Source organism: Ahaetulla prasina, chromosome 1, assembly GCF_028640845.1.
Source record: "Ahaetulla prasina isolate Xishuangbanna chromosome 1, ASM2864084v1, whole genome shotgun sequence".
Classification (NCBI taxonomy): domain Eukaryota; kingdom Metazoa; phylum Chordata; class Lepidosauria; order Squamata; family Colubridae; genus Ahaetulla; species Ahaetulla prasina.
In genome coordinates, this window is record NC_080539.1 from 22,804,047 (window position 1) to 22,826,174 (window position 22,128).

At 41.7% G+C, this 22,128-nt stretch overlaps 1 protein-coding gene across 1 annotated transcript in view; it reads right to left on the bottom strand.

Annotated features, from left to right (window-relative positions):
• The window catches only part of CAMKK1 (calcium/calmodulin dependent protein kinase kinase 1), a 166,343-nt gene that overhangs the window by 143,540 nt on the left and 675 nt on the right, over positions 1-22,128 (bottom strand). The gene's annotated exons all lie outside the window — the stretch shown is intronic.

Here is a 22,128-nt window from a genome sequence, read left to right on the forward strand (position 1 = left end):
TGTCCTAATTTCAGGGGAAAACATGGAGGAATTGGGGGAGCGGTTAAGAAAGGTCTTGAGCATTTTCCGGACAGCGGATTAAAAGTCAAGACAAATAAATGTCAGATAGGGGTCGAATCGGTCGATTTCTTGGGCTACGGATAGACAAGAAAGGAATTCACCCTACTGAGAGCAAGGTTAAGGCAATTAGGAAGGCTCCAGCGCCCAAAAACAAAGCAGAGCTGCAGGCATTCCTGGGATTGGTTAATTTTACGCGGTCTTTTAAAGAACAAAGCAACTGCTATGGAACCGCTGCATAGGCTCTTAGGAAAAATACTGTTTGGTCTTGGGGAAAGTCAGAAAATAGGGCTTTTGAAGCAGTCAAGAACCTGCTCTCAAGTGATAGCCTGCTCATCCAATATCACGACTCACTACCCCTAGTGCTGGTTTGCGATGCGTCACCTTATGGGGTGGGGGCTGTACTCAGCCATAGACTTCAAACGCACAGAAGCCCCTATAGCGTTCTACTCTAGAACGATGTCCTCCCAGAGAGGAACTACAGCCAATTAGACAAAGAAGCATTAGCCATTGTATCAGGGGTCAAAAAATTCCATGAGTATGTCTTTGGGCGGAATTTTGAAATTGTGACTGACCACAGACCGTTATTGGGACTACTGGCTGGCGACCGGCCAACACCTGTGGCACTGTCGCCACGTTTGACTCGATGGACTATATTTTTAGCAGCTTACTCATACAAGCTGCAGCATCGACCGGGAAAAGAAGTGGGGCATGCAGACGCTTTGAGCCGATGCCCACTGCCGGGGGCGACCGAAGATCCCACTCCGGGGACACCCATCCTCCTTATTGACTCGTTGGACTCTGGCCCAGTCACATCAAAGGAAGTGGCTCGGGCATCATACCGGGACATCGTGTTAAGGACTGTACTCGGTTGGGTACAGAGAGGGTGGCCCGCTGCGCCGGGCGAACGGTTCAAAGAATTTGTTAAGAAACGTGATGAGCTCTCGGCTCAAGGGGGGTGCCTGTTATGGGGTGATCGTGTAATAATTCCTGTTAAGTTAAGGGCAAGGTATTGGACCTCCACGAGGGTCACCCAGGCATCGTGAGGATGAAGGGGTTAGCTAGAAGCTATGTATGGTGGCCACTCATGGACGAGAGATTGCTGAGAGGGTAGGGAAATGCCAAGTTTGCCAAGAGTCCAGACCGCTACCCCCAACAGCCCCAGTCAGAGAATGGGAAAAGCCCCAAGGGCCTTGGTCAAGAATCCACATTGACTTTGCTGGCCCCTTTCACGGCCAAACATTCCTAGTGGTGGTGGACGATTTTCCAAATGGTTAGAGATCATACTTATGAAGTCCACCACAGCCGAAACAGTAATCGCAACCCTGCGCCACCTATTCGCAACTCACGGGTTGCGGACACTCTGGTGTCCGACAATGAGCCCAATTCACGGCAGCCCAGTTTGAAGAGTACCTGGCAGAGGAAGGCATCCGACATGCCTCTCTGCACCTTTCCACCCTGCGTCGAATGGCCTTGCAGGCGTTCCGTCCGGGCGCTAAGGAGGCGTGTCCAGGCTCAAGCCAGGTGACTGGCAAACAAAATAGACTTTTCCTAGCCGTCCAGCATAGAACCCCAAGCACAGCCACTGGGAAAAGCCCAGCCGAATTGCTAATGGGACGAAAACTCCGGTGCCCACTGGACGTTTGAACCCCATTACACACCCGAGGGTTACAAGGGGAGCTAGAAAAACAAGGAAATGAGCATAGGCGACGGGTGTGGGCCCGAAACTATGGGGCGGCCCTAGTTGGCTCGCAGGACAAGTAACAAGAGTAACAGGGCCAAAATCGTATGTGGTAGAGCTACCAGACAACCGAATGTGGCGGCGCCACATAGATCAGTTAAGGAAACGAATAACTGACCAAACCAACAGAGACAGGTAATGACCAATACCACTTTGAATCCACAGCTGACAATGACCCGGGAGGCGCAAGACTTAGCTGAGGTCCCAGAGTTCCAGCGACGCCATCAGGTCCCCGAGGAAACAGCAAGGAAAATCCAAAATTAATCCAAGGCGGATGGCCAAGAAAAAGAGTCGGCCAATAATCCAGAGCCCGATGGCCCAGAGAAAGAGCTGGGAGGAGAAAACAGCCCCTCCGACCAGCTCAAACACCACCAGAACTGAACCGCGAGGTCAGAAAGAACTAGGAGGCATGGGTTATTTGCGTGACTACGTCGAAAAATAACATGTAAATAAATATGTAAATAAGACCAAGTGTTTTCTGGGAGGGGAGGAGTGTTATGTATTAACAGTTGTGCCTTTAAATAATTGAGCGGGAAATCAGCACGTTGCTGATTGGACGAAGCCTCCAGCAGAACTGTATAAAAGGAGAGGTTTTTCCCCCAGCCTGTTGCTGGGTTCACCATATATTAAAGAGCTGTTGTCACTACCCTGGTCTCCAGCCTCGTTACTTCCCGAACTTAACACTAAGTTTATAAATAATGAAGGTAAATCAGTTCCTGTTCCACCTCATCTTTCTGGTATCTTCCTCTCCAAGCTCAGGCAAGGAACTTGGGTTACATATTTTTCGGACTATAAGACGCACCGGAGTATAAGACGCACCAAGATTTTGAAGAGGTAAACAAGAAAAAAAAGTTTTTGCCCTCCCCGGCCCCCAGAAGCACTCTGCAGGCCTCCCAAACCCTCTGCGCATCCCGTTTTTGTGAAAAATGACCCTGTTTTTCACAAACATGGGATGCGCAGAAGGTTTGAGAGGCCTGGAGAGTGCTCCTGGGGGCTGGGGAGGGCAAAAACTTGATGCATTAGCGGGTTGGGAGGCCAAAACTGGCCCATTTTTCACAAAAAGGGCGCACAGTGTGTTTAGAAGGCCTGCAGAAGTGTTTAGAAGGCCTGGGGGCTGGGAAAGGCAAAATTGTCCCTGTTTTTTGCAAAAACAGGCCTTCTTTTTGCCTCCCAAACACCCTTCCCACATCATGTTTTTACCCTCCCCAGCCCCCAGGAGCACTCTGCAGGCCTCCCAAACCCGCTGCGCATCCCGGTTTTGTTAAAAATGGGCCTGTTTTTGGCAAAAATGGGGCACATGGAGGGGGGTTTCGGGAGGCTAAAAATGGCTGTATTTGGTGTATAAGATGTATCAATATTTCCACCCTCTTTTGTCGGGGGGAAGTGTGTCTTATACTCCAAAAAGTATGGTAAGTTAGCCAAGTAACAGCAAACAGGCTGCAAGTATTAATATGTTTCTTCCAAAGTAAGCCATGTTTCACCAGAACACATCAAGTGGACTGATCTGCTGAAATAGAAGTGTAGCCCACTGAACAGAAAGGGTGACAAAATTTTTATTATTTATTATTTAAATTTCTATACCGCCCTTCTCCCGAAGGACTCAGCAACATTGCTCTGAAGAAAGGCAAAGCAAAACATTGTTTGAGGAAGTTGAAGGGTACAGATCTGGAAGTATTGTGTGCAATGTTTCATCTGTTTATAGAAGCTCAAATTTTGAAATCTGAATCTATGATTCAATATTTGCTTATGGTATAAATAACATTCCAGTCAGTCTCGTTTTAAGATTGCTATTTAATATCCAGAATGTTTGATTGACAGTTCATTGAAAGTGTGGAGATGCACTTTTGATACTGGAGAATTTCCATTCAGAGTTCAATTCAGGTCTATGAATAAGAAACAAGAACAGCAACTGTTTTGAATCATAGCACTGAGACATTTTTAATCTGAATGTAAATAAAATATGTTGGATGTGCATGATATATCTTTAGGAATCAAGTGGTATCAGATATGGGTGATGGTACTGCTCCTAAAACATTTAATAACTTGAGATAAGTAGGAAATGTGTATCAGCATCATGCCTAACCTTTATTTGATCCTACATAAATAGTCCTTGACTTACAACAGTTTATTTAGTGATGGTTCAAAGTTATAACAGCACTGAAAAAAGTGATGCATGACCATTGTTCACACTTATGACTCCATGGTCACATGATCAACATTCAGACACTTGGCAACTGACTCATATTTATGACTGTTGCAGTGTCCTGGGGTCATGTGATCTCGTTATGACCTCCTGACAAGCAAAGTCAATGGGGAAGCCAGATTCATATAACAACCGTGTTACTAACTCAACAACCTCAGTGATTCATTTAACAATTGTGGCAAGAAAGATCATAACGTAGGGCAAAACTCAACTTAACAAATGCTTAACTTAGCAACATAAATTTGCTCAATTATGGTCGTAAGTCGAGGAATATCTGTATTGCAACCACTCTTGTCCGGAAGGAATTGGAGCACATGGCTTAATGTAGATTCACCTCCCCTCAACATGCTTATCAATTTCATCTCTCTATACCAGATTGTCAAAATGGAAAAAGAGTAGATGCAGCCTAGCCAAATGTAGTGGGTTGGTGTTTTGTTAGCTCATGGATTTGACAGCAACACTGAAATTAAAGCAGGAGATCGGGGGATTGGTAGTAGGTATTATTTTATACACACCAGCAGCAGATTTTCTAAATGTGCAAACATGAGTTCTCTTCCCAGAAGCTAGTTTTTCAAAACAATCTAACAAAGCAGAGAGATCTTTGCTTGCCAAAGAACCATTTGGTGTGATTAAACTGGGGAGAGGCCCTTTCTCACCTTCTGACAGTGACCCCATAAATCAAAAACCAGTCAAAGCTTTACAATTGGATTTCTCATTATAAAGGCCTTGCCACGAGATAATGGTCCTACAGTATCCCCAGAAATACTGTATAGCAATAGCACGTAGACTTATATACCGCTTCATAGTGCTTTACAGCAGAGGTCTCCAACCCTGGCAACTTTAAGACTTGTGGACTTCAACTCCTAGAATTCTGGGAGTTAAAGTCCACAAGTCTAAAAGTTGCCAGGGTTGGAGACCCCTGCTTTATAGGACTCTCTTTACAGAGAGAATTTACAGAGTCAACAGATTGCCCCCAACAATCTGGGTCCTCATTTTACCAACTTGAAAGGATGGAAGGCTGAATCAACCGAAGAACAAATTCCTGGCGATCAGCAGAATTAGCCTGCAATACTGCATTCTAACCACTGCACCACCACAGCTGGTTACGGAGATTTATGAATCGGTGCTGACATGGAAAGGAAAGATCATGTAGCAAAACAGTTCCAAATAGATATATAAGAAATTTGGGTAGAATTAGTGTGGGGATTTTGCAGTAGGGGTGCGATGGCTCAGCAGTTAAACACACAGAACTTATCAGCTAGAAATTTGACAGTCCGGGTAGGAGACCCAAGCGCCACACTGTGGAGTGAGCTCCCATTCCTGTCCACTTAGCAGTTTGAAAGCATGCAAATGTGAGTAGATAAATAGATACCAATTTGGTGGAAATGCAGCTGCATTCCGTGCGCCTGTGGGGTATACCCATGCTGGCCACATGACCATGCAAAATTTCTTCAGACAATGCTGGTTCCCTTGGCTAAGATACGAAAATGAACACTGCACCCAAGAGTCATACACGACTGGACAGGGATACCTTTGCCTATTTATTTATTATTTATTTATCTAAAACATTTTTACAGCATGCCCTTTAGAGAGACATATTTTCTCCTCTGAAGAACAGGTAGTCCTTGTCTTATGACCACAATTGAGCCCAAAATTTCCAATGCTAAGAAAGACAGTTGTTAAATGAGTTTTGCCTTGTTCTTGCTGCAGTTGTTAAGTGAATCATTGCAGTTGTTAAGTTAGTAACACGGTTGTTAAGTGAATCTGGCTTCCCCACTGACTTTGCTTATCAGAAGAGTGAAAAGGGTGATTGCTTGACCCAGGGCACCGCAATTATCATAAATACAGGCCAATTGCCAAGCATCTGAATTTTGATCGCATGACCAGGGAGATGCTGCAATGGTTGTAAGTTGTGAAAAATGCTTATAAGTCCTGACTGATTGATGATCAGAAGAATTGTTGTAAGTTGAGGGCTACCTGTACCCTGTTTTTCCCACCTGCTATATCTTGATACCTATTTAACAATTTTGAGGACTCTTCATGTAAGCCTTGGGTAAACAACTCCAAGGGATGGGCCGGGATAGCTCAGGCAATAGAGAAGCCTGTTATTAGAACACAAAGCCTGCAATTACTGCAGGTTCAAGCCCGGCCCAAGGTTGACTCAGCCTTCCATCCTTTATAAGGTAGGTAAAATGAGGACCCAGATTGTTGGGGGGGCAATAAGTTGACTTTGTAAAAAATATACAAATAGAATGAGACTATTGCCTTATATGTTGTAAGCCGCCCTGAGTCTTCGGAGAAGGGCGGGGTATAAAAAAAAACAAAAAAAAACCCCTACAGTAGTGGTCTAAATTGTGGAAACCTTTTGGGGAAAATGTATTTTTGAGGTTTGATGGCTAATAACACCACTTTTTTTTTGGAGTTTCAAGATAATCATACCCCACTGCTGGAATGGCCTGGGAAGAGCCCAGACCTTGACCCAATTGAAAATCTATGGAGCCGACTAAAGAAACTTGTTAGTCAGAAGCGACTCAGCAATAAAACCCAATTAATAGAAGCAATCATTCAATCTTGGTTTCACATTATAACAGCTGCAGAACTAAAAGACTTGATTCACTCCATGGGAAGACATTGTAAGGCTGTAATTTATGCTAAAGGTTACCCAACTAAGTATTAACTGATGTGATAATTTTTGCATACTCGTTTTTTCCATGGTGATAATTTTTGTATATCTCCTTTTTTCAACGTGTTTCACTTTTCTTCTTTATACTGTAACTGCTATTCTAATAGCAAATCCTTCATAAAAGTTATTGCATTACATTCTTGATTAAATTACCTTTCCATTGATATATAATTTTATGGTACTTCTCCAAAAAACAAAAGTGGTGTTATTAGCTAGTTTTAGGAAATACACTTTTTCCAAATGGTTTCCACAATTTCAGCCATTACTGTAGCACTCTCATTCTCTCTCTCTCTCTCTCCCTCTCTCCCTCCCCCTCCCTGCCTCCCTCCCTCTCTCGTGTTGTTCCATTTTACAAGCAACCTAAATCCGAATATAATCACTACAATTTTTCTCTCTCTCTAAAAAAAAAGCATCTTCAAAGCAAAGCAGGCCTATTAATGTCCATGCTTGGAACTGCATTATTCCAAACTTCAACAAGAAACCAAGCAGGAAAATTACATTTTCCCCTCTTGCGGTTGCCAGCCAGCCTCTAAGCTGTTTTCCTTATAGGCTTCCAGCTCTCAGTTTTGCTAAGAGAATTTTTTTTCCTCTGCAAAAAATTAACCTGCATGGTGGCTCAGGCTGTAAGATAGCCTGTTATTAAAACACAGCTGCCTGCAATTACTGCAGGTTCTAGTCCTACCAGGCCCAAGGTTGACTCAGCCTTCCATCCTTTATAAGGTAGGTAAAATGAGGACCCAGATTGTTGGGGGGGGCAATAAGTTGACTTTGTAAATATACAAATAGAATGAGACTATTGCCTTACACACTGTAAGCCGTCCTGAGTCTTCGGAGAAGGGCGGGATATAAATGTAAATAAAAACAAAAACAAAATTAAAAAAAAAACCTTTTTTTCCCCGCCTGACCACAAGGCTTCCTAGAAGTTATGTAGAAAATTTACATATACAACTAGCCCTACCTAGCCTAACAACCCTAACTGGGACCGGAATTTCTGTCGCTAAGCAAAACCGTCATTAGGCAAAACAGCATGTAACTGCATCGCTTGGCAGTTGTGTTAGTCCCCAGTTATGGTTGTAAGGCAAGGACGACACTGTTGTGGTGTGGTCTCCTGTCCTGCCCTCTCATCTCTGCTTTAACTCCCCCCAACCCTCCTATCTCCCCGCATCTCTGTTTTTGGCAGCCCTGCCCTCTGCCACCCCTGCTGCTGCCACCAACCAGCCTTCAGCAAACTTTTGCCATCTCCTTCCTGCAACTGCTAATAAAGCACACTTGGCCAGAACAGTTCCTGGCTCTTTGCGAGTCCTTTGCTGGCAAAGAGACACAGTGATGGAGGAAAAAATAGGCAGATGAAGGGAAGTTGAAACACACCCTGTGGTTATAAATGTAGGTGGGCTGCCAATCACACAAAGGTGCTGCAATGGCCATAACTTCAAAGCCTGGTCATAACTATACTTTGTTCCAGCGGTGGGTTTCAGCAGATTCTGACCTGTTCTGGAGAACCGGTAGCGGACATTTTGAGTAGTTCGGAGAACTGGTATTAAAAATTCTGACTGGCCCCGCCCCCATCTATTCTCTGCCTCCCAAGTCTCAGCTGATCGGGAGGAAATGGGGATTTTACAGTATCCTTCCCCTGGACTGGGGAGGGAATGGAGATTTTACAGTATCCTTCCCCTGCCACGCCCACCAAGCCACAGAACCGGTAGTAAAAAAAATTGAATCCCACCACTGTTTGTTCCCTGCCGCTGTAACTTTGAACAATCACTGAATGAATGTTTGTTGCACAAGGATTACCTATACAGTAGTCCTCTACTTACAACAGTTCATTTAGTGACCTTTCAGAGTTACAACAGCACTGAAAAAAGTGACTTCTGATCGTTTTCCACCCCTACAACCACTGCAGCATTCCCAGGGTCATGTGATCAAAATTCAGATGCTTGGCAACTGAGCCATATTTATGGTGGTTGCAGTGTCTCGGGGTCATGTGATCACAATTTGCAACCTTGTGACAAGCAAAATCAATGGGGAAGTCAGATTCACTTAACAACCGTGTCACTAACTTAACAATGCAGTGATTTGCTTAATAACAGTGGCAAGAAAGGTCGTAAACTGTGGCAAAACTCACTTAACCAATGTCTCACTTAACAGCAGAAAGGTGACACTCAATTGTGGTTGTAAGCCGAAAACTATCTGTAGTTTCCTTTCCTTCTAGATCACGGGTGTCAAACTCCATGTCATTGAGGGCCGCATCAGGATTGTGTTTGAACTTGGGGGGAAAGGGTGGGTGTGGCCAGGTGGGCATGGCCACCTCGATGTCATTCCTGTCAGGGGCGCCTGTGGTGGCCCATGCACTGTGCCACCGAAAACGGGCTCCTGAGCTCCATTTTCGGCTGCCACAGCCTCCTGCAACCCTCTGCCAGGGAAAACAGAGCTCGGAGCCCGTTTTCGCTGGCAGAGTGCATGGGCCACCACAGGCGCCCCTGACAGGAATGACATCGAGATGGCACACGCGGCCCTCTCGAGCTCCGTTTTCACTGACAGAGGGTTGCAGGAGGCTGTGGCAGCCGAAAACGGAGCTCGGGATCCCATTTTCGCTGGCAGAAGTACCGTGGGCTAGTCCTTTGCTGTTTCCAGGGCAGCCCCATGGGCCAGATCTAAGCACCCCATGGGGCACATCTGGCCCCTAGGTCTTGAGTTTGACACCCCTGTTCTAGATCATTCCTGGGCTGCACAAACAGGGGATAGAATCAAGGTCACGTGAAGTGTTAGTACCACTTTATAATGCCTTGGTAAGGCTACACTTGGAATATTGCATTAGGTTTTGGTTACCACAATGTAAAAAGGATGTGGAGACTCTAGAAAGAGTATAGAGAAAAGCAACAAAGATGATTAGGGGACTGGAGGCTAAAACATACAATGAACGGTTGCAAGAACTGGGCATGGCTAGTCTAGTGAAGAGACTGACTGTGTGTGGTATTTATATGGTGCCTGTGCTTGTGGCTTTTTTAATCTTCCCTGATCAGAGCAGATGTGCTCAATCCTTATTCGTTAGCTTTGGTCACCATGATGTAAAAAAGATGTGGAGACTCTAGAAAGAGTGCAGAGAAGAGCAACAAAGATGATTAGGGGACTGGAGGCTAAAACATATGAAGAACGGTTGCAGAAATTGGATATGTCTAGTTTAATGAAAAGAGGGACTAGGGGAGACATGATAGCAGTCTTCCAATATCTCAGGAGCTGCCACAAAGAAGAGGGAGTCCAGCTGTTCTCCAAAGCACCTGAGGGTAGAACAAGAAGCAATGGGTGGAAACTAATCAAGGAGAGAAGCAACTTAGAACTAAGGAGAAAATTCCTGACAGTGAGAACAATTAATAAGTGGAACAACTTGTCTGCAGAAGTTGTAAATGCTCCAACACTGGAGGTTTTTAAGAAGATGTTGGATAACCATTCGTCTGAAGTGGTGTAGGGTTTCCTTCCTGGGCAGGGGATTGGACTAGAAGACCTCAAAGGTCCCTTCCAATTCTGTTATTCTAAATTCTAAATTCTTTACGACTACAAGTGATAATCCTTAGTAAAACATTTGAAAAACTGCCCTTTGCAGCAAATAAACAGTTTCACATATGAGTTAAATCTCTCTTTCCTTACCAGAAAGGAAGGGATAAGAAATTGTATTTATATATTTGTTTATTTATATGCCATCTTTATTATTTTAATAAATAACTCACTGTGATGAATATTCAAAAAACTCCTTCCTCCTCCTATTTTCCCCACAACAACAATCCTCTAAGGTAGATTATCCTTTTCTCCTTACCCACCAAAACTAAGGACATATTTTGCCAAGTATTTTGTCAAATAACATGGTTGTTGATGTCAATTTTTTTGAAGTAGGTCAGGTAAAAAAAAACAAGCTTCACAAGAAATACTGAAATTCTACATTATTGTTATAGGTTACTAAAATGGAACCTTAAAAGACTGACAGGGTTTTTTCCCCTTTCCTCCCTTTTACAATGGTGAGTAAGGTAATTTTGAGTTTCAAAGTCATTTGAACTTCTTTTTCCCCAGAATGCAAGACCAAAGGACTAACTGTCCTTTTTGCAAATAAAGCCAATGTTAAAATGCAGTATCCATCTGCTTATGTTTAACAATGTTTTGAGATACCTCTGGTTTTTTCCCCCAGCTCTGAAGATCTCTCTCTAACAAGACTGACCTGCTTACATTTTGAATTTACAATATTAATAAATGCAGATAAGCAGCCTTTTTTATTCCTTATTTGGACTCCATTCTTCTTTGGTTATATTCTGAGTATTTCTCTTCCCAAAGTATCACCTCCACCCACAGTTCCATATGATCCCTGTGCAATTTTGTACTCAGAAATTCAGATGTACAAAAACTTTTTTAAATTTATTTTTCTCTCATTTTTTTTCCTTTGTTGTCTCTAATGAATTGCAACTTGTCACCATTTGACACTGGATAATATAAAATGCATTAGCAAGCAGGCAGAAAATAAACAGTATAGATAAATATGGATGAATGAATGCAAGAGGTACAATGCAGCTTTGTACCTCCAAAATGTATATTTTTCAGCTGGGGGAAAAAAAGACCCATGGCTTTGTGACAAAAACAGTTTGGTGATGATGCATTCACGATGCTAACCAATAGGTCAATTTTGCTGAAATCAAGAGACTGCTAATAAGTTGCTGAGCTAATGCAAGCAGCCAGCCACGCTGCATTATAGATACCTGTCTGGTTAGCACAGTCATCACGCTCATTATGAAACCTTCTCAGTGTTATAATGCCATCTGTCATTCTCTATGCCAAGCATGCTTGAACAGGTGCATTTTGACCAGGTGCTACAAGGCAAGCACCATCCTGGGCTTATAAATGAAGATCATGCTGGGAACTGTCCTTTTTAAAAAAAATTCCAATTTATGAAAAAGAGAGAGAGGGAGAAGTGAAAATATACTTAATGCAAAACTTCAAGCAATGCAGTTTTGAAAAGAGTTTGAGCCTCAAACCCAGCGTTCTTTGCAAGAGGGATAAAGCCCAATTAGCTAATGTCAGGAGCAATAACATTAAGAATAAAAAGACTGTGGTATATGTTGGCATAAAAGTAAAGGTAAAGGTTCCCCTTGTTGCCGACTCTAGGGGGCGGTCCTCATCTCCGTTTCAAAGCTGAAGAGCCAGCGCTGTCTGAAGATGTCTCCGTGGTCATGTGGCCAGCATGACTCAACGCCAAAGGCGCAGGGAACGCTGTTACCTTCCCCCCAAGGTGGTCCCTATTTTTTCTACTTGCATTTTTACGTGCTTTCGAAACTGCTAAGTTGGCAGAAGCTGGGACAAGTAACGGGAGCTCACCCCATTACACGGCAGCACTAGGGATTCAAACCGCTGAGCTGCCGACCTTTCGATTGACAAGCTCAACATCCTAGCCCCTGAGCCACCGCATAAATAAGATATTATTTGAACCTGATATTAAGCAGATAACTAAACAGAACTTATTCAGTCTTTCTCAGCATTTTCCCCCATCTATTTATTATATCAACCTCATAGTCCAGAAAATGATTATTAATTCTTAACACAGAATAACAATTAAATGCATCTAACTCTGAATTCATTTGCAGAAGATTCTGTTTGTTTTATCAAGGAAGAGAAAGGAAAATCAGGTCAAAGAGTTCTATTGATCTGCAAGGAAACTACACAAGTTAATATATTAAATATATTTTATTTATTTTATTTTTATTTATTTATTTATTTTGTCACAACAGTATATATAAACATAAGCATGAAAATAACTATATAATATATAAGCATATATATAAGCATAAGTATGTAATAACTATATTAATTGGATATACAGTAATTAAAGGAAACAATAGGACAGGAACGGTAGGCACGTTTGTGCTCTTATGCACGCCCCTTACAGACCTCTTAGGAATGGGGTGAGGTCAACAGTAGACAGTTTTTGGTTAAAGCTTTGGGGATTTTGAGAAGAGATCACAGAGTCAGGTAGTGTGTTCCAAGTATTAATAATTCTGTTACAGAAGTCATATTTTCTGCAATCAAGATTGAAGCGGTTAATATTAAGTTTAAATTAATATATTATTTATATAATGTCATAAATATCATTAAGTATGCGCACACCTTTAATTTGTAGTTGTAGAAAGGCATTCACAAAACAGAATCTCTTGGTGGCGGTCTGAATATGGGATCTAAAATTAAGTAAGGAATATTTTTCTCATTAAGAGGGCGCATCAGTCCCCTCACTTTCTGTTTAAGAGACATTTTGGGAAGGTTTTTTGGGTGAAAGATAAAACAGCATTTCCTCAAGAGAGTTCATTTCCGGAAGAAAATCTAGTTTTTCCCTTTCTCGAGACTAACTATGCTATATGAACAAGGTTCGTGAAAGATTCTTAGGCTCTATTATGCAAACTGAGCTCGGATGGATTGAAGGTATCTTGCTTCTTCCCAGATCATCTGCTATCTGTATTAAAGCACTAAGAAAGCACTTCTTCAGCATTTGCCTCCCATATGCTTTTAACAATGCACTTTAAAAAAAGGCTGTTTTCATCAAAATCCCATGATATGTCTTTACCTGCAAAGATCAAAACTGTGTAAGCCATGATATGTTCTGTGACGTTCTATGGAAGTAAAAGCTGGACTTTGAAGAAGCAATCTAGGAAAAGTATTGATGCTTTTGAACTTTGGTGTTGGAGAAGACTCCCAAGAACACAGTGAACAACCAAGAAAACAAACAAATGTTTTACTGAACAAATTAACCCAAAACTCTTTGTACCCAAAAGTACAAAGGACCAGGCTCAAATTATTATGATGCCAGTGGTGAGTTTCAATTTTTTTTTACTACTGGTTCTGTGGGTGTGGCATGGTGGGCATGGTTTGGTGGGTGTGCCAGGGGAAGGATACTGTAAAATCTCCATTCCCACCCTACTCCAGAATAGAATAGAACAGAATAGAATTTATTGGCCAAGTGTGATTGGACACACAAGGAATTTGTCTTGGTGCATATGCTCTCAGTGTACATAAAAGAAAAGATACGTTCATCAAGGTACAACATTTACAACACAATTGATGGTCAATATATCAATATAAATCATAAGGATTGCCAGCAACAAGTTATAGTCATACAGTCATAAGTGGAAAGAGATTGGTGATGGGAACTATGAAACGATTAATAGTGGTGCAGATTCAGTAAATAGTCTGACAGTGTGGATGGAATTATTTGTTTAGCAGAGTGATGGCCTTCGGGAAAAACTGTTCTTGTGTCTAGTTGTTCTGGTGTGCAGTGCTCTATAGTGTCGTTTTGAGGGTAGGAGTTGAAACAGATTATGTCCAGGATGCGAGTGATCTGCAAATATTTTCACGGCCCTCTTCTTGATTCGTGCAGTATACAGGTCCTCAATGGAAGGCAGGTTGGTAGCAATTATTTTTTCTGCAGTTCTAATTATCCTCTGAAGTCTGTTGGGTTGCAGAACCGAACCAGACAGTTATAGAGGTGCAAATGACAGACTCAATAATTCCTCTGTAGAATTATCCAGGGGAAGGATACTGCAAAAGGATACTCCAGGGGAAGGATACTGCAAAATCCCCATTTCCTCCCAATCAGCTGGGACTTGGCAGGCAGAGAATAGATGAGGGCAGGGCCAGTCAGAATTTTTACTACCGGTTCTCTGAACCACTCAAAATTTCCGCTACCGGTTCTCCAGAACTGGTCAGAATGACACCCTTAGGTATAATAACAAAGAACCCCTAGGTATAATAACAAAGAAGAACTAGGGGTGACATAATAGCAGTGTTCCAATATTTGAGGAGTGGCCACAAAGAAGAGGGGATCAACCAATTTTCCAAAGCGCCAGAAGCCAAGACAAGAAACAATGGATGGAAACTGATCAAGGAGAGAAGCAACCTAAAACTAAAGAGAAACTTCCTAACAGTGAGAACCATTAACCAGTGGAACAGCTTGCTGGTGCTCCATTACTGAAGGCTTTTAAGAAGAGACTGGACAGCAACTTGTCTGGTATAAGGTTTCCTGTCTGAACTGGGGCTTGGATTAGAAGACTTCCAAGATCCCTTCCAGCTCTATTAATTCTGTTATTTTGCTTTGGACCCAAAATGTGAAGACTTAGATTTCTGGAGAAGCCTTTAATGCTAGGAAAGGTAGAAGGAAACAAAAGACCACAATCAGCAACAAGATAAATAGATTCAGTTTACAGTGGCAATGAGTGCACTGATGGGAAACCTGAAGGCCCAGGTTGGGAACAGATCATCATGGAGAAAAAAATTATCTGTGTGGTTGTTAAGAGTTGACAGACAAAATGCCTGACGTCCATAATTGATGATGGCATGTCATCAATCAATTCAATTGTATCTTCAAGCTGTCAACACATCAAGAAAAAAATCACAGGTTTTTTTAATATTATGATCGCATATCTTAGTTTAAAAGGGCTGAGTGATATGACCAAAAACAGCACCACATTACCTAATCAGTGGCCTGGTTCAAACCGTAATTTATTTTTCCTCAACGATAGAGATGTAATATAATAAAAACAGAGCTGATCCACAGGATTATAATATAATAACAGAGTTGGAAGGGACCTTGGAGGTCTTCTAGTCCAACCCCCTGCCCAGACAGGAAACCCTACACCATTTCAGACAAATGGCTATCCAACATTTTCTTAAAAATTTCCAGTGTTGGAGCATTTACAATTTCTGCAGGCAAGTTATTCCACTTATTGATTGTTCTAACTGTCAGGAAATTTCTCCTTAGTTCTAAGTTGCTTTTCTCCTGGATTAGTTTCCACCCATTGCTTCTTGTTCTACCCTCAGATGCTTTGGAGAATAGTTTGACTCCCTCTTCTTTGTGGCAACCAGAGGTGGGTTTCAGAAGGTTCTGACCAGTTCTGGAGAACCGGTAGCAGAAATTTTGAGTAGTTCAGAGAACTGGTAGTAAAAATTCTGACTGGCTCTGCCCCATCTATTCTCTGCCTCCCAAGTTCCAGCTGATTGGGAGGAAATGGGGATTTTGCAGTAACCTTCCCCTGGAGTAGGGTGGCAACGGAGATTTTACAGTATCCTTCCCCTGCCATGCCCACCAAGCCATGCCATGCCCACCAAGCCACGCCCACTAAGCCACACCCACAGAACCAGTAGTTAAATTTTGAAACCCATCACTGGTGGCAACCCCTGAGATATTGGAACACTGCTATCATATCTTCCCTAGTCCTTCTTTTCATTAAACTAGACATACCAAGTTCCTGCAACCGTTCTTCATATGTTTTAGCCTCCAGTCCCCTAATTATCTTTTTTGCTCTTCTCTGCACTCTTTCTAGAGTCTCAACATCTTTTTTACATCGTGGCGACCAAAACTGAATGCAATATTCCAAGTATGGCCTTACCAAGGCATTATAAAGTGGTATTAACACTTCACGTGATCTTGATTCTACCCCTCTGTTTATGCAGCCCAGAACTCTGTTGCCTTTTTTGGCAGCTGCTGCACACTGCTGGCTCATATCTAAATGGTTGTCCACTAGGACTCCAAGATCCCTCTCACAGTTACTACTATTGAGCAAGGTACCACATATATGGTACCTGTGCAATTTGGGTTTTTTGCCTAAATGTAGAACCTTACTTTTTTCACTGTTGAATTTCATTTTGTTAGATAGAGCCCAATGTTCAAGTCACACACATAGAGAAAAAAAGTTCAAGGCAATACTAGCACTAGCACTTAGATTTATATACCACTTCATAGTGTTTTACAGCTCTCTCAAAGCAGTTTACTGAGTAAGCATATTGCCCCCAACAATCTGGGTCCTCATTTTACCGACCTCAGAAGAATGGAAGGCTGAGTCAACCTTGAGCCTGGGGAGATCTGATCTGCCAAACTGCTGGCAGCTGGTGATCAGCAGAAGTAGCCTGCAGTACTGCACTCTAACCACTGCACCACCGCGGCTCATACAGGTCATTCCACAATATAGGTTTTCCATCTAAATACAGATGGTCCTCCACTTACAACCACAATTCAGCCCAAAATTTATGTTTATGTAAGCGAGACATTTGTTAAGTGAGTTTTGCTCCATTTTATGACCTTTCTTACCACAGTTGTTAAGTGAATCCCTGCACTTATTAAGTTAGTAACATGGTTGTTAAGCGAATCTGCCTTCCCTCTAGACTTCACAAAAAATAATGACATTACCCCGGGACACTGCAACCGTCATAAATATGAACCAGTTGCCAAGCATCTGAATTTTGATCATGTGACCACAGGAATGCTGCAACAATCATAAGTGTGAAAAACAGTTGTGTCACTTTTTTCAGCGCCGTTGTAACTCTGAAAGGTCACTAAACGAACTGTTGTAAGTTGAGGACTATCTGTAGTAATGAAATCTGACCTTGCTGAGCTTTTGCATCAGCCAAATTGTATTGTAAACAATCAAGAACATTTCTGTAGATATTTCTTCCTATCTCCATTTTAAAGGCATAAAGTACAAATTCAGCTTTCTTGTATAAAACTGACTACAGCTAAGGAGATGTACAAATAACTTGATGGTGGTGGTGAGGAGGCATAGATTTTGCAGACATAATCCACAATAAAGGTACCGGTATATAACTGAGGCTCCTTCTAACTTCTCATAGCCTTGGCATGTTAAATTTCTTCTACCATAGGAAATTATCCAATATCTTGGAAATGGTTATAATAATATTGAATTTACATTTCAGTGAAATGCAGTAAAATCACACATTCTTATTCTAGCTCTGGAAATGTGGCCAAATCTTAACCCTGAAAAAGTCGCATGCTCCTACTAATAACTATTATAGTATTTACTATGGAGATTTGCCTCTTGCATGAATCAGCACTGTGGGCTTGAATCAGTACAATTTAGGGGCCCGCCCATCACACTGATTCATACCAAAAAGTAAAATCTGAGACACAAGGGGAAAAAATTACTGGAAATAAAATAGCCATTTATTGGGCTGAGAGCCATAACTGCAGGGACTTGTGTCAACACAATTGAAAGACAAATCACAACATAAAGCATCAATTAGCAAAACCAAAAAGAAGTGGATAGAAATTTGGGGAGTTTTTTGTAATTCATAAATAAATGATCTTACTCCCAAGAACATCACCAGAGGGAAAAGAAGTTAATTGTGGATTAACCAGTTTTCTGAGCCATAGGGGAAGAAGTGTCAACTCATTACTAGATCTGCCAGATGATTACTTTTAAAGATGTGCACAGATACACACACACACACACAAACTCATGCACACATACACACACTCCCTAGTGCAGTGTTTTTCAACAATTTTTAGACATGTGGACTGACTTAAGTTGTCAAGGTTGAAAAAGACTGCACTAGGATAATGTAAAACTGCAGTGTTCAAAAGTGAAAGGGATAAAATTTGATTTTCTGGACAATGGCATGTGAGAAATAGGTATGTTGTAAACTATAAATAATATTTAGCATTGTTCCAATATCTCAGAGGTTGCCAAAAAGAAGAGGGAATCAAGCTATTCTCCGAAGCACCTGAGGCCGGGACAAGAAACAGGGGATGGAAACTAATCAAGGAGAGGAGCAAGGAGAAATTTCCTGACAGTGAGAACAATTAATCAGTTGTCTCCAGAAGTTATGGCTGCTCCAACACTGGAAGTTTTAAGAAGAGATTGGACAGCCATTTTTCTGAAATGGTATAGGGTGTCCTGCCTGAGCAGGAGATTGGACTAGAAGACCTCCAAGGTCCCTTCCAACTCTGTTATTCTATTCGATTCTATTTTAAAAATGAGAATTCTGCTTCTACATACACGCTTACAATTTTAGCAAATGCAATTGTCAGTTATTGCAGTATTGTTATCAAATTTATGTGCCCCCTATCACATGGTTCAAGGTGACTCTGAGCAGTTTGACAGTAAATGAAACTGTAGATGGAAGGAAAAAGATAGTGACACTGAGGATAAGATAGGGTATTTGGGAAAATAGGAATTGTCCTAGGCTCAACATGTAATGTGTTAGGGATACATTATCATGGAGAATATCTATGTAGTTGCTAGGATTTGAAAGCAACTTGATGGCACAGAATCAATCAAACAAACAAACAAATCAACATAGAATGGGTTCACCATGCAAAATATGATTCAATATTTGGAATGATCAGATAAATCCAAATTTGTATTCAAGGTAATTGAATTAATTAATAACTCATATAATCGAGAATTATTTCAATATTTGGGGTTTTAGCCTATTTGCTGGGCTACTGGCTTCTGTGAACAAGAACCAGTGGAGGAAAAAAATGGAGCTACAACAAATATATATATATATATATATATAGGTCTTTGGTTGTTCGGGTTTTCTCCCGTGTAAAATTGGAAGTGTCTTGGCGACGTTTCGACGAAGTCTCATTCGTCATCTTCAGGCTTCAGCTTCGTGCTTCTGGGAGCAATGTGTGATCGCAGCTGTTTCTTCCTTTTAACTGCTAGTGGGGTTTGAACTGATTCTATACCTGTGAAAACCTCAGAAAACATATATATATATTTGTTTTCTGAGGTTTTCACGGGTGTTTGTATGTAGGTCTTTGGTTGTTCAGGTTTTCTCCCGTGTAAAATTGGAAGTGTCTTGGCGACGTTTTGACAAAGTCTCATTCGTCATCTTCAGGTTTCAGCTTCGTGCTTCTGGGAGCAGTGTGTGATCGCAGCTGTTTCTTCCTTTTAACTGCTAGTGGGGGTTTGAACTGATTGGGTGGGAGTTTGGCTGTGCTCTGATTGGATGGGGGTTTTTCTGTGCTCTGATTGGCTGGGGGTGTGTCCTATTTGGGTGGGGGCTTGGTTGTGCTCAGTTTAGTCTGTGTTGCAAGCTTAAATGAACTGTCTATGCTCCAATCTTCCAAGTCTTTAGAAGGGATTTACAGAAATCACATTGTCTACAACACGGAAAGAAGAATTGTGATCTTAAAAATGAATGGGTTTGGACTTCTATCTTACACAAGAGCGTAAGTCAGAACAAGACTGACCTATGTTTGATTATAAACTTTTATGAATTTGAGTTGACTCTGTTACTTTTATGAGGTGTTAGCCTCAGTCAGACAGGATGAGTAAAGGAAAAAGAATTATGAACAGTTTAACTAGTTTGTTACCCTGTCCTTCTCATTTTCTCCTTATAAAAGCAATTTGAAGTATGCTTAGTTAAAAGATCATGACTGGATCGACCCTTCATAACAAGACATAACATGGATTTGGTCAGCCTGTTGTGTTAACACAGTATATAGCCATGCTTTATAGTTAGCATGTTGGGCAAATCCAATCAATTATGATCTGTTTAATAAATTATTGTTATATAGATGATGCTATGTAGATGATGCTATAAAGTATGAGCCAGATAAAGTACATCACTCAGGAAATTGACTGCACAAGGACATCACACAGGCATTAACTAACAAATGTGATTCTTGGCATGACTCAACCAAGGCTCCTATTCTTTGTCCCATTGTAATGTTTAAATAGCATAGTGATGTTTTCTTAAAAAATAGAAATCTCAGCTCCTACAGGTGATTGACAGTCTTTTTGCATTTTGGACCTTTTATAGATTGTCTCACATTTCCTTTGGGCTCCATGTTTGCATTTTTACTTACAGCACTTAAATATTTTATGCCACCTTTTAAAACCAAGGCCCTCAGAACAATTTAAATGCATAAATACATGTGACCGTTAAAAGCCATCTAATATCATTGTGCAGTTAAAAGCAGGAAAGATTATCCACCTTTCTAAAATCCAGGTGGAAATAGTCAGAAAGGAAGCCAGGAGATATTTCCAGCAGAACAGCATTCAAAAAAAGATGCAACATAGAAAAGGCCATATCCCTTGTAACTGAATGATAAACTAGAAGGTCTCTATGGAACACCTCAAGGCCTGCACTGGTTTGTACAGATTCAAGCAATCCTTTAAATAAATTGGCTGCAAGTCATTTTGGCTTTTAAAGGCTGGTCAGCAGACTTTTAAACTGGACCTCTAGATGTTCAGGCAGCTGATGCTGGCCCATGGCCAGTCTCTAGCCAGCAACCAGATGGGCTGCATTCTTCATTGACTGAAGCATCTTCACCATTTTAAAAGGCAGCATTGGATGGAATATGCAAAAAGTGGTTTAATCTGACCATAACCAGGGTTAAAAAAACAATTAGAGCAGGCTTCTCCCAAAGGGAATGCCAGTGGCAAAAGATTCCGGTTTTTCTAGCTGCCCTTCTACAGATAACAGCATCTCCATGTATAGGAAAATCTCAAAATACACCTCCGGTCTTTCAAGGGTGCTCCACCTTCAGATTCAGTTCCACATCTCCATCCAGACTTGAATATTGTCCTACCCACATCTGGATTGATACAGAGGCCCCCGTTTCTTTACTTTCATCTATTTTTCTCTTTTGGTTTTTCTGCATGACTGCTAATTGGGGGTAAAGCTTCCTGCAACTGATGCAATGCAAAACAGCAGATGTTTTATTAAGCACTTTAAGTCCAGCCACCAAAGTATTCTAGCATATTAGTTATTCTAGGGAGTGTTCGGATGGGAAAGAAAATGAATTATCTCTCTCTCCCTGGATAGAACATGCTGGTGAGAGGACAAGAATCAAAGGGTCTGAAAGGATCATGTTTAATTAAAGATTAAACATTGGTGGAAGACAGCTCATCAGTAAACCATGAAAGTTATCTGCCCAGAAAGGTCACCATGCCATGGTAATCTTCTCCCTCCCTCTGTCTCGGAAAAAAAAAAGAACTCGAACAAACCTTTTAAGGGAGCATCTTGGTGCAGAATATGAAAAAAATGGGGTAAGTTATAAGACTTGAGAAGGTTTAAATGCAGATCTGGATTTCAGTTACTATTACTTATGTGCCTTTCTCATTCCTGAAGGCTTCAAGGAAGCTTACAGGAACCTTGCAAGGCAGGCTAGATAAAAGAAGTGGAGAGGCCCGTAATAAAAAAATGCACCCAATCTCACTGCACATTCAATGTGCAATTTAAAAAGAGCGATTTATAACTGGGACCATGTGGGCCCTTGGAGCCCTAGGATATTTCAAAGGGGGCCACGGATGAAAAATTAGCAGGTGGGCCAGGCCACATCCGAGGAGGTCCGCAGAAAAGCAAAATGTAACTGTGCCTGGAAGATATCCGAAAATGCACGGGTTACTGTCCCAGGTCTGCATTTGGCACTGGGATCTGGATGGAGGGGCACAGAAAAAAAAATAAGATCGGAAGGGAGAGGGGAAGGTGGAGAAACTCTGTTTTCAAAGGAGCAGGTGTGAACTGGGATTTGCCCCTTTAGAATGATCTATTCCAGTGAAGGAAGATTGGGTTTTGACAACCCCTCTCAATACAATAAGAGGGATACTGGAAGAGATGGGCTTCCAAACAGCCTATAAAGCTGAAGTTACACGTCAAGAAGATGCACCATGAACG